The sequence below is a fragment of the Callionymus lyra genome, unplaced genomic scaffold (assembly GCF_982586985.1).
Source record: "Callionymus lyra unplaced genomic scaffold, fCalLyr1.hap1.1 HAP1_SCAFFOLD_194, whole genome shotgun sequence".
Taxonomy (NCBI): domain Eukaryota; kingdom Metazoa; phylum Chordata; class Actinopteri; order Syngnathiformes; family Callionymidae; genus Callionymus; species Callionymus lyra.
Window position 1 is genome coordinate 65001 of NW_028258646.1, and position 8947 is coordinate 73947.

General features: G+C 57.6%; 1 non-coding gene across 1 annotated transcript; it reads right to left on the reverse strand.

The window, feature by feature from the left end:
• Positions 1-8819: 8819 nt before the first annotated feature.
• Positions 8820-8938, reverse strand: LOC148058068 (5S ribosomal RNA). Its single transcript, XR_015710189.1, has one exon. It is a non-coding gene; the product is annotated as a 5S ribosomal RNA (ribosomal RNA).
• Positions 8939-8947: the final 9 nt, after the last annotated feature.

The window sequence follows — 8947 nt, forward strand, 5'->3', positions numbered from 1 at the left end:
TTTCCTTCCCTCTCCTGTTATGGTGCCTCCCTATTAACCTCTAGGTGGTTGCGCTCGTGACATCAAAAAGACCACTTTTTGAGGAGCAGTCACACTCGGAAAAAATTTCTTTCGTCAGGCAAAAGAACCAGAGTTCTCCGCGGCCATCCACTCCAACCTTGTCCGACTTTGAGGCACCAGGCTCGGCCACCCTCCGAGCCTTTTCCTTCCCTCTCCTGTTATGGTGCCTCCCTATTAACCTCTAGGTGGTTGCGCTCGTGACATCAAAAAGACCACTTTTTGAAGAGCAGTCACACTCGGAAAAAATTTCTTTCGTCAGGCAAAAGAACCAGAGTTCTCCGCGGCCATCCACTCCAACCTTGTCCGACTTTGAGGCACCAGGCTCGGCCACCCTCCGAGCCTTTTCCTTCCCTCTCCTGTTATGGTGCCTCCCTATTAACCTCTAGGTGGTTGCGCTCGTGACATCAAAAAGACCACTTTTTGAGGAGCAGTCACACTCGGAAAAAATTTCTTTCGTCAGGCAAAAGAACCAGAGTTCTCCGCGGCCATCCACTCCAACCTTGTCCGACTTTGAGGCACCAGGCTCGGCCACCCTCCGAGCCTTTTCCTTCCCTCTCCTGTTATGGTGCCTCCCTATTAACCTCTAGGTGGTTGCGCTCGTGACATCAAAAAGACCACTTTTTGCAGAGCAGTCACACTCGGAAAAAATTTCTTTCGTCAGGCAAAAGAACCAGAGTTCTCCGCGGCCATCCACTCCAACCTTGTCCGACTTTGAGGCACCAGGCTCGGCCACCCTCCGAGCCTTTTCACTCCCTCTCCTGTTATGGTGCCTCCCTATTAACCTCTAGGTGGTTGCGCTCGTGACATCAAAAAGACCACTTTTTGAGGAGCAGTCACACTCGGAAAAAATTTCTTTCGTCAGGCAAAAGAACCAGAGTTCTCCGCGGCCATCCACTCCAACCTTGTCCGACTTTGAGGCACCAGGCTCGGCCACCCTCCGAGCCTTTTCCTTCCCTCTCCTGTTATGGTGCCTCCCTATTAACCTCTAGGTGGTTGCGCTCGTGACATCAAAAAGACCACTTTTTGCAGAGCAGTCACACTCGGAAAAAATTTCTTTCGTCAGGCAAAAGAACCAGAGTTCTCCGCGGCCATCCACTCCAACCTTGTCCGATTTTGAGGCACCAGGCTCGGCCACCCTCCGAGCCTTTTCACTCCCTCTCCTGTTATGGTGCCTCCCTATTAACCTCTAGGTGGTTGCGCTCGTGACATCAAAAAGACCACTTTTTGAGGAGCAGTCACACTCGGAAAAAATTTCTTTCGTCAGGCAAAAGAACCAGAGTTCTCCGCGGCCATCCACTCCAACCTTGTCCGACTTTGAGGCACCAGGCTCGGCCACCCTCCGAGCCTTTTCACTCCCTCTCCTGTTATGGTGCCTCCCTATTAACCTCTAGGTGGTTGCGCTCGTGACATCAAAAAGACCACTTTTTGCAGAGCAGTCACACTCGGAAAAAATTTCTTTCGTCAGGCAAAAGAACCAGAGTTTTCAGCGGTCATCCACTCCAACCTTGTCCGATTTTGAGGCACCAGGCTCGGCCACCCTCCGAGCCTTTTCACTCCCTCTCCTGTTATGGTGCCTCCCTATTAACCTCTAGGTGGTTGCGCTCGTGACATCAAAAAGACCACTTTTTGCAGAGCAGTCACACTCGGAAAAAATTTCTTTCGTCAGGCAAAAGAACCAGAGTTTTCAGCGGTCATCCACTCCAACCTTGTCCGATTTTGAGGCACCAGGCTCGGCCACCCTCCGAGCCTTTTCACTCCCTCTCCTGTTATGGTGCCTCCCTATTAACCTCTAGGTGGTTGCGCTCGTGACATCAAAAAGACCACTTTTTGCAGAGCAGTCACGCTCGGAAAAAATTTCTTTCGTCAGGCAAAAGAACCAGAGTTCTCAGCGGTCATCCACTCCAACCTTGTCCGACTTTGAGGCACCAGGCTCGGCCACCCTCCGAGCCTTTTCACTCCCTCTCCTGTTATGGTGCCTCCCTATTAACCTCTAGGTGGTTGCGCTCGTGACATCAAAAAGACCACTTTTTGCAGAGCAGTCACACTCGGAAAAAATTTCTTTCGTCTGGCAAAAGAACCAGAGTTTTCAGCGGTCATCCACTCCAACCTTGTCCGATTTTGAGGCACCAGGCTCGGCCACCCTCCGAGCCTTTTCACTCCCTCTCCTGTTATGGTGCCTCCCTATTAACCTCTAGGTGGTTGCGCTCGTGACATCAAAAAGACCACTTTTTGCAGAGCAGTCACACTCGGAAAAAATTTCTTTCGTCTGGCAAAAGAACCAGAGTGTTCAGCGGTCATCCACTCCAACCTTGTCCGATTTTGAGGCACCAGGCTCGGCCACCCTCCGAGCCTTTTCACTCCCTCTCCTGTTATGGTGCCTCCCTATTAACCTCTAGGTGGTTGCGCTCGTGACATCAAAAAGACCACTTTTTTCAGAGCAGTCACACTCGGGAAAAATTTCTTTCGTCTGGCAAAAGAACCAGAGTTTTCAGCGGTCATCCACTCCAACCTTGTCCGATTTTGAGGCACCAGGCTCGGCCACCCTCCGAGCCTTTTCACTCCCTCTCCTGTTATGGTGCCTCCCTATTAACCTCTAGGTGGTTGCGCTCGTGACATCAAAAAGACCACTTTTTTCAGAGCAGTCACACTCGGGAAAAATTTCTTTCGTCTGGCAAAAGAACCAGAGTTATCAGCGGTCATCCACTCCAACCTTGTCCGACGTTGAGGCACCGATGTCGGCCAAGTTCTGAGCGTTCCACCGCCGAATGCCACTGGTCCTCAACACAGCGGACTTCCAATCCAACCTTGTCCGACTTTGAGGCACCGAAGTCGGCCTCAGCCCGAGCCTTCCCCCGCCGACCTCACTGGAGCCCGCCATCCAGGGACCGGCGGAGGTCGCCCGCATGACCGCGGCAAAGTGTCTCAAAGTCGGGCACGACCGCTCGAGTCACCCGCCAACCCGGTCCGGGGCACCTCCAGGGACCGGCGGAGGTCGCCCGCATGACCGCGGCAAAGTGTCTCAAAGTCGGGCATGACCGCTCGAGTCACCCGCCAACCCGGTCCGGGGCACCTCCAGGGACCGGCGGAGGTCGCCCGCATGACCGCGGCAAAGTGTCTCAAAGTCGGGCATGACCGCTTGAGTCACCCGCCAACCCGGTCCGGGGCACCTCCAGGGACCGGCGGAGGACGCCCGCATGACCGCGACAAAGTGTCTCAAAGTCGGGCACGACCGCTCGAGTCACCCGCCAACCCGGTCCGGGGCACCTCCAGGGACCGGCGGAGGACGCCCGCATGACCGCGACAAAGTGTCTCAAAGTCGGGCACGACCGCTCGAGTCACCCGCCAACCCGGTCCGGGGCACCTCCAGGGACCGGCGGAGGACGCCCGCATGACCGCGACAAAGTGTCTCAAAGTCGGGCATGACCGCTCGAGTCACCCGCCAACCCGGTCCGGGGCACCTCCAGGGACCGGCGGAGGACGCCCGCATGACCGCGACAAAGTGTCTCAAAGTCGGGCATGACCGCTCGAGTCACCCGCCAACCCGGTCCGGGGCACCTCCAGGGACCGGCGGAGGACGCCCGCATGCCCGCGACAAAGTGTCTCAAAGTCGGGCACGACCGCTCGAGTCACCCGCCAACCCGGTCCGGGGCACCTCCAGGGACCGGCGGAGGACGCCCGCATGACCGCGACAAAGTGTCTCAAAGTCGGGCACGACCGTTCGAGTCACCCGCCAACCCGGTCCGGGGCACCTCCGGGGACCGGCGGAGGTCGCTCGCATGACCGCGACAAAGTGTCTCAAAGTCGGGCACGACCGCTCGAGTCACCCGCCAACCCGGTCCGGGGCACCTCCAGGGACTGGCGGAGGATGCCCGCATGACCGCGACAAAGTGTCTCAAAGTCGGGCACGACCGCTCGAGTCACCCGCCAACCCGGTCCGGGGCACCTCCAGGGACCGGCGGAGGACGCCCGCATGACCGCGACAAAGTGTCTCAAAGTCGGGCATGACCGTTCGAGTCACCCGCCAACCCGGTCCGGGGCACCTCCAGGGACCGGCGGAGGAGGCCCGCATGACCGCGACAAAGTGTCTCAAAGTCGGGCATGACCGCTCGAGTCACCCGCCAACCCGGTCCGGGGCACCTCCGGGGACCGGCGGAGGACGCCCGCATGACCGCGACAAAGTGTCTCAAAGTCGGGCACGACCGCTCGAGTCACCCGCCAACCCGGTCCGGGGCACCTCCAGGGACCGGCGGAGGACGCCCGCATGACCGCGACAAAGTGTCTCAAAGTCGGGCACGACCGTTCGAGTCACCCGCCAACCCGGTCCGGGGCACCTCCGGGGACCGGCGGAGGTCGCTCGCATGACCGCGACAAAGTGTCTCAAAGTCGGGCACGACCGCTCGAGTCACCCGCCAACCCGGTCCGGGGCACCTCCAGGGACCGGCGGAGGATGCCCGCATGACCGCGACAAAGTGTCTCAAAGTCGGGCACGACCGCTCGAGTCACCCGCCAACCCGGTCCGGGGCACCTCCAGGGACCGGCGGAGGACGCCCGCATGACCGCGACAAAGTGTCTCAAAGTCGGGCATGACCGTTCGAGTCACCCGCCAACCCGGTCCGGGGCACCTCCAGGGACCGGCGGAGGAGGCCCGCATGACCGCGACAAAGTGTCTCAAAGTCGGGCATGACCGCTCGAGTCACCCGCCAACCCGGTCCGGGGCACCTCCGGGGACCGGCGGAGGACGCCCGCATGACCGCGACAAAGTGTCTCAAAGTCGGGCACGACCGCTCGAGTCACCCGCCAACCCGGTCCGGGGCACCTCCAGGGACCGGCGGAGGACGCCCGCATGACCGCGACAAAGTGTCTCAAAGTCGGGCACGACCGCTCGAGTCACCCGCCAACCCGGTCCGGGGCACCTCCAGGGACCGGCGGAGGACGCCCGCATGACCGCGACAAAGTGTCTCAAAGTCGGGCATGACCGCTCGAGTCACCCGCCAACCCGGTCCGGGGCACCTCCGGGGACCGGCGGAGGACGCCCGCATGACCGCGACAAAGTGTCTCAAAGTCGGGCACGACCGCTCGAGTCACCCGCCAACCCGGTCCGGGGCACCTCCGGGGAGCAGTGGAGGTCGCTCGCATGACCGCGACAAAGTGTCTCAAAGTCGGGCATGACCGCTCGAGTCGCCCGCCATCCCGGTCCGGAGCTCAACACTTTGTCGTTTTTTCCACTCCCTCCCCATTAACCTCTAGGTGGTTGCGCTCGTGACATCAAAAAGACCACTTTTTGCAGAGCAGTCACACTCGGAAAAAATTCGTTTCGTCTGGCAAAAGAACCAGAGTTCTCAGCGGGCTTCCAGTCCAACCTTGTCCGATTTTGAGGCACCAGGCTCGGCCACAGTCCGAGCCCATTCACTCCCTCCCCTGTTGTACTCGCTCCCTATTAACCTCTAGGTGGTTGCGCTCGTGACATCAAAAAGACCACTTTTTGAGGAGCAGTCACACTTAGGAAAAATCCGTTTGCGCTCACACCATCCCTCCCCATTAACCTCTAGGTGGTTGCGCTCGTGACATCAAAAAGACCACTTTTTGAGGAGCAGTCACACTTAGGAAAAATCCGTTTGCGCTCACACCATCCCTCCCCATTAACCTCTAGGTGGTTGCGCTCGTGACATCAAAAAGACCACTTTTTGAGGAGCAGTCAGACACCGAGGTTTTCTGGATTTATGTCCGTTTTCCTGGTTCTCTGACTCGGGCACCTTGTGACCGACATCCCCCCCTTCCCTGGTTCTATTTTGCCGATACTTTGGTGAGTTTTCTACCCGCAAACCAAGCCCCCCAAGCCCGCCGCCTGGTGGGGGAGCATGCCGCCTGGCCCGGTTCTATTTTAGGTCACTTTGGTGAGTTTTCTACCCGCAAACCAAGCCCCCCAAGCCCGCCGCCTGGTGGGGGAAGAGGCCCCCTGGTCCCGGTTCTATTTTAGGACACTTTGGTGAGTTTTCTACCCGCAAACCAAGCCCCCCAAGCCCGCCGCCTGGTGGGGGAAGAGGCCCCCTGGTCCCGGTTCTATTTTAGGACACTTTGGTGAGTTTTCTACCCGCAAACCAAGCCCCCCAAGCCCGCCGCCTGGTGGGGGAACATGCCGCCTAGCCCGGTTCTATTTTAGGTCACTTTGGTGAGTTTTCTACCCGCAAACCAAGCCCCCCAAGCCCGCCGCCTGGTGGGGGAACATGCCCCCTGGTCCTGGTTCTATTTTAGGACACTTTGGTGAGTTTTCTACCCGCAAACCAAGCCCCCCAAGCCCGCCGCCTGGTGGGGGAACATGCCCCCTGGTCCTGGTTCTATTTTAGGACACTTTGGTGAGTTTTCTACCCGGAAACCAAGCCCCCCAAGCCCGCCACCTGGTGGGGGAACATGCCCCCTGGTCCTGGTTCTATTTTAGGACACTTTGGTGAGTTTTCTACCCGCAAACCAAGCCCCCCAAGCCCGCCGCCTGGTGGGGGAACATGCCCCCTGGTCCTGGTTCTATTTTAGGACACTTTGGTGAGTTTTCTACCCGGAAACCAAGCCCCCCAAGCCCGCCACCTGGTGGGGGAAGAGGCCCCCTGGTCCCGGTTCTATTTTAGGACACTTTGGTGAGTTTTCTACCCACACTGCAGGTCCCCAAATGCCGCCATCTGGTGGGGGAACATGCCGCCTGCACCGGTTCTATTTTAAGTCACTTTGGTGAGTTTTCTGCCCACACTACGGGTCCCCAAATGCCGCCATCTGGTGGGGGAACATGCCGCCTGCACCGGTTCTATTTTAAGTCACTTTGGTGAGTTTTCTGCCCACACTACGGGTCCCCAAATGCCGCCATCTGGTGGGGGAACATGCCGCCTGCACCGGTTCTATTTTAAGTCACTTTGGTGAGTTTTCTGCCCACACTACGGGTCCCCAAATGCCGCCATCTGGTGGGGGAACATGCCGCCTGCACCGGTTCTATTTTAAGTCACTTTGGTGAGTTTTCTGCCCACACTACGGCTCCCCAAATGCCGCCATCTGGTGGGGGAACATGCCGCCTGCACCGGTTCTATTTTAAGTCACTTTGGTGAGTTTTCTACCCACACTACGGGTCCCCAAATGCCGCCATCTGGTGGGGGAACATGCCGCCTGCACCGGTTCTATTTTAAGTCACTTTGGTGAGTTTTCTACCCACACTACGGGTCCCCAAATGCCGCCATCTGGTGGGGGAACATGCCGCCTGCACCGGTTCTATTTTAAGTCACTTTGGTGAGTTTTCTACCCACACTACGGGTCCCCAAATGCCGCCATCTGGTGGGGGAACATGCCGCCTGCACCGGTTCTATTTTAAGTCACTTTGGTGAGTTTTCTGCCCACACTACGGGTCCCCAAATGCCGCCATCTGGTGGGGGAACATGCCGCCTGCACCGGTTCTATTTTAAGTCACTTTGGTGAGTTTTCTGCCCACACTACGGGTCCCCAAATGCCGCCACCTGGTGGGGGGAACTGCCGCCTAGTCCCGGTTCTATTTTAGGTCACTTTTCTCACTTTCTGACCCACAAATAATGCCCCAAATGCCGCCGCCTGGTGGGGGGAACTGCCGCCTAGTCCCGGTTCTATTTTAGGTCACTTTTCTCACTTTCTGACCCACAAATAATGCCCCAAATGCCGCCGCCTGGTGGGGGGAACTGCCGCCTAGTCCCGGTTCTATTTTAGGTCACTTTTCTCACTTTCTTACCCACAAATAATGCCCCAAATGCCGCCGCCTGGTGGGGGGAACTGCCGCCTAGTCCCGGTTCTATTTTAGGTCACTTTTCTCACTTTCTGACCCACAAATAATGCCCCAAATGCCGCCGCCTGGTGGGGGGAACTGCCGCCTAGTCCCGGTTCTATTTTAGGTCACTTTTCTCACTTTCTGACCCACAAATAATGCCCCAAATGCCGCCGCCTGGTGGGGGGAACTGCCGCCTAGTCCCGGTTCTATTTTAGGTCACTTTTCTCACTTTCTGACCCACAAATAATGCCCCAAATGCCGCCGCCTGGTGGGGGGAACTGCCGCCTAGTCCCGGTTCTATTTTAGGTCACTTTTCTCACTTTCTGACCCACAAATAATGCCCCAAATGCCGCCGCCTGGTGGGGGGAACTGCCGCCTAGTCCCGGTTCTATTTTAGGTCACTTTTCTCACTTTCTGACCCACAAATAATGCCCCAAATGCCGCCGCCTGGTGGGGGGAACTGCCGCCTAGTCCCGGTTCTATTTTAGGTCACTTTTCTCACTTTCTGACCCACAAATAATGCCCCAAATGCCGCCGCCTGGTGGGGGGAACTGCCGCCTAGTCCCGGTTCTATTTTAGGTCACTTTTCTCACTTTCTGACCCACAAATAATGCCCCAAATGCCGCCGCCTGGTGGGGGGAACTGCCGCCTAGTCCCGGTTCTATTTTAGGTCACTTTTCTCACTTTCTGACCCACAAATAATGCCCCAAATGCCGCCGCCTGGTGGGGGGAACTGCCGCCTAGTCCCGGTTCTATTTTAGGTCACTTTTCTCACTTTCTGACCCACAAATAATGCCCCAAATGCCGCCGCCTGGTGGGGGGAACTGCCGCCTAGTCCCGGTTCTATTTTAGGTCACTTTTCTCACTTTCTTACCCACAAATAATGCCCCAAATGCCGCCGCCTGGTGGGGGGAACTGCCGCCTAGTCCCGGTTCTATTTTAGGTCACTTTTCTCACTTTTCTACCCACAAATAATGGCAAAAAAAAATGCTTACAGCACCCAGTATTCCCAGGCGGTCTCCCATCCAAGTACTAACTGGGCCCGACCCTGCTTGGCTTCCGAGATCAGACGAGATCGGGCTCATTCAGGGTGGTGTGGCCGTAAGCGAGGGAAGC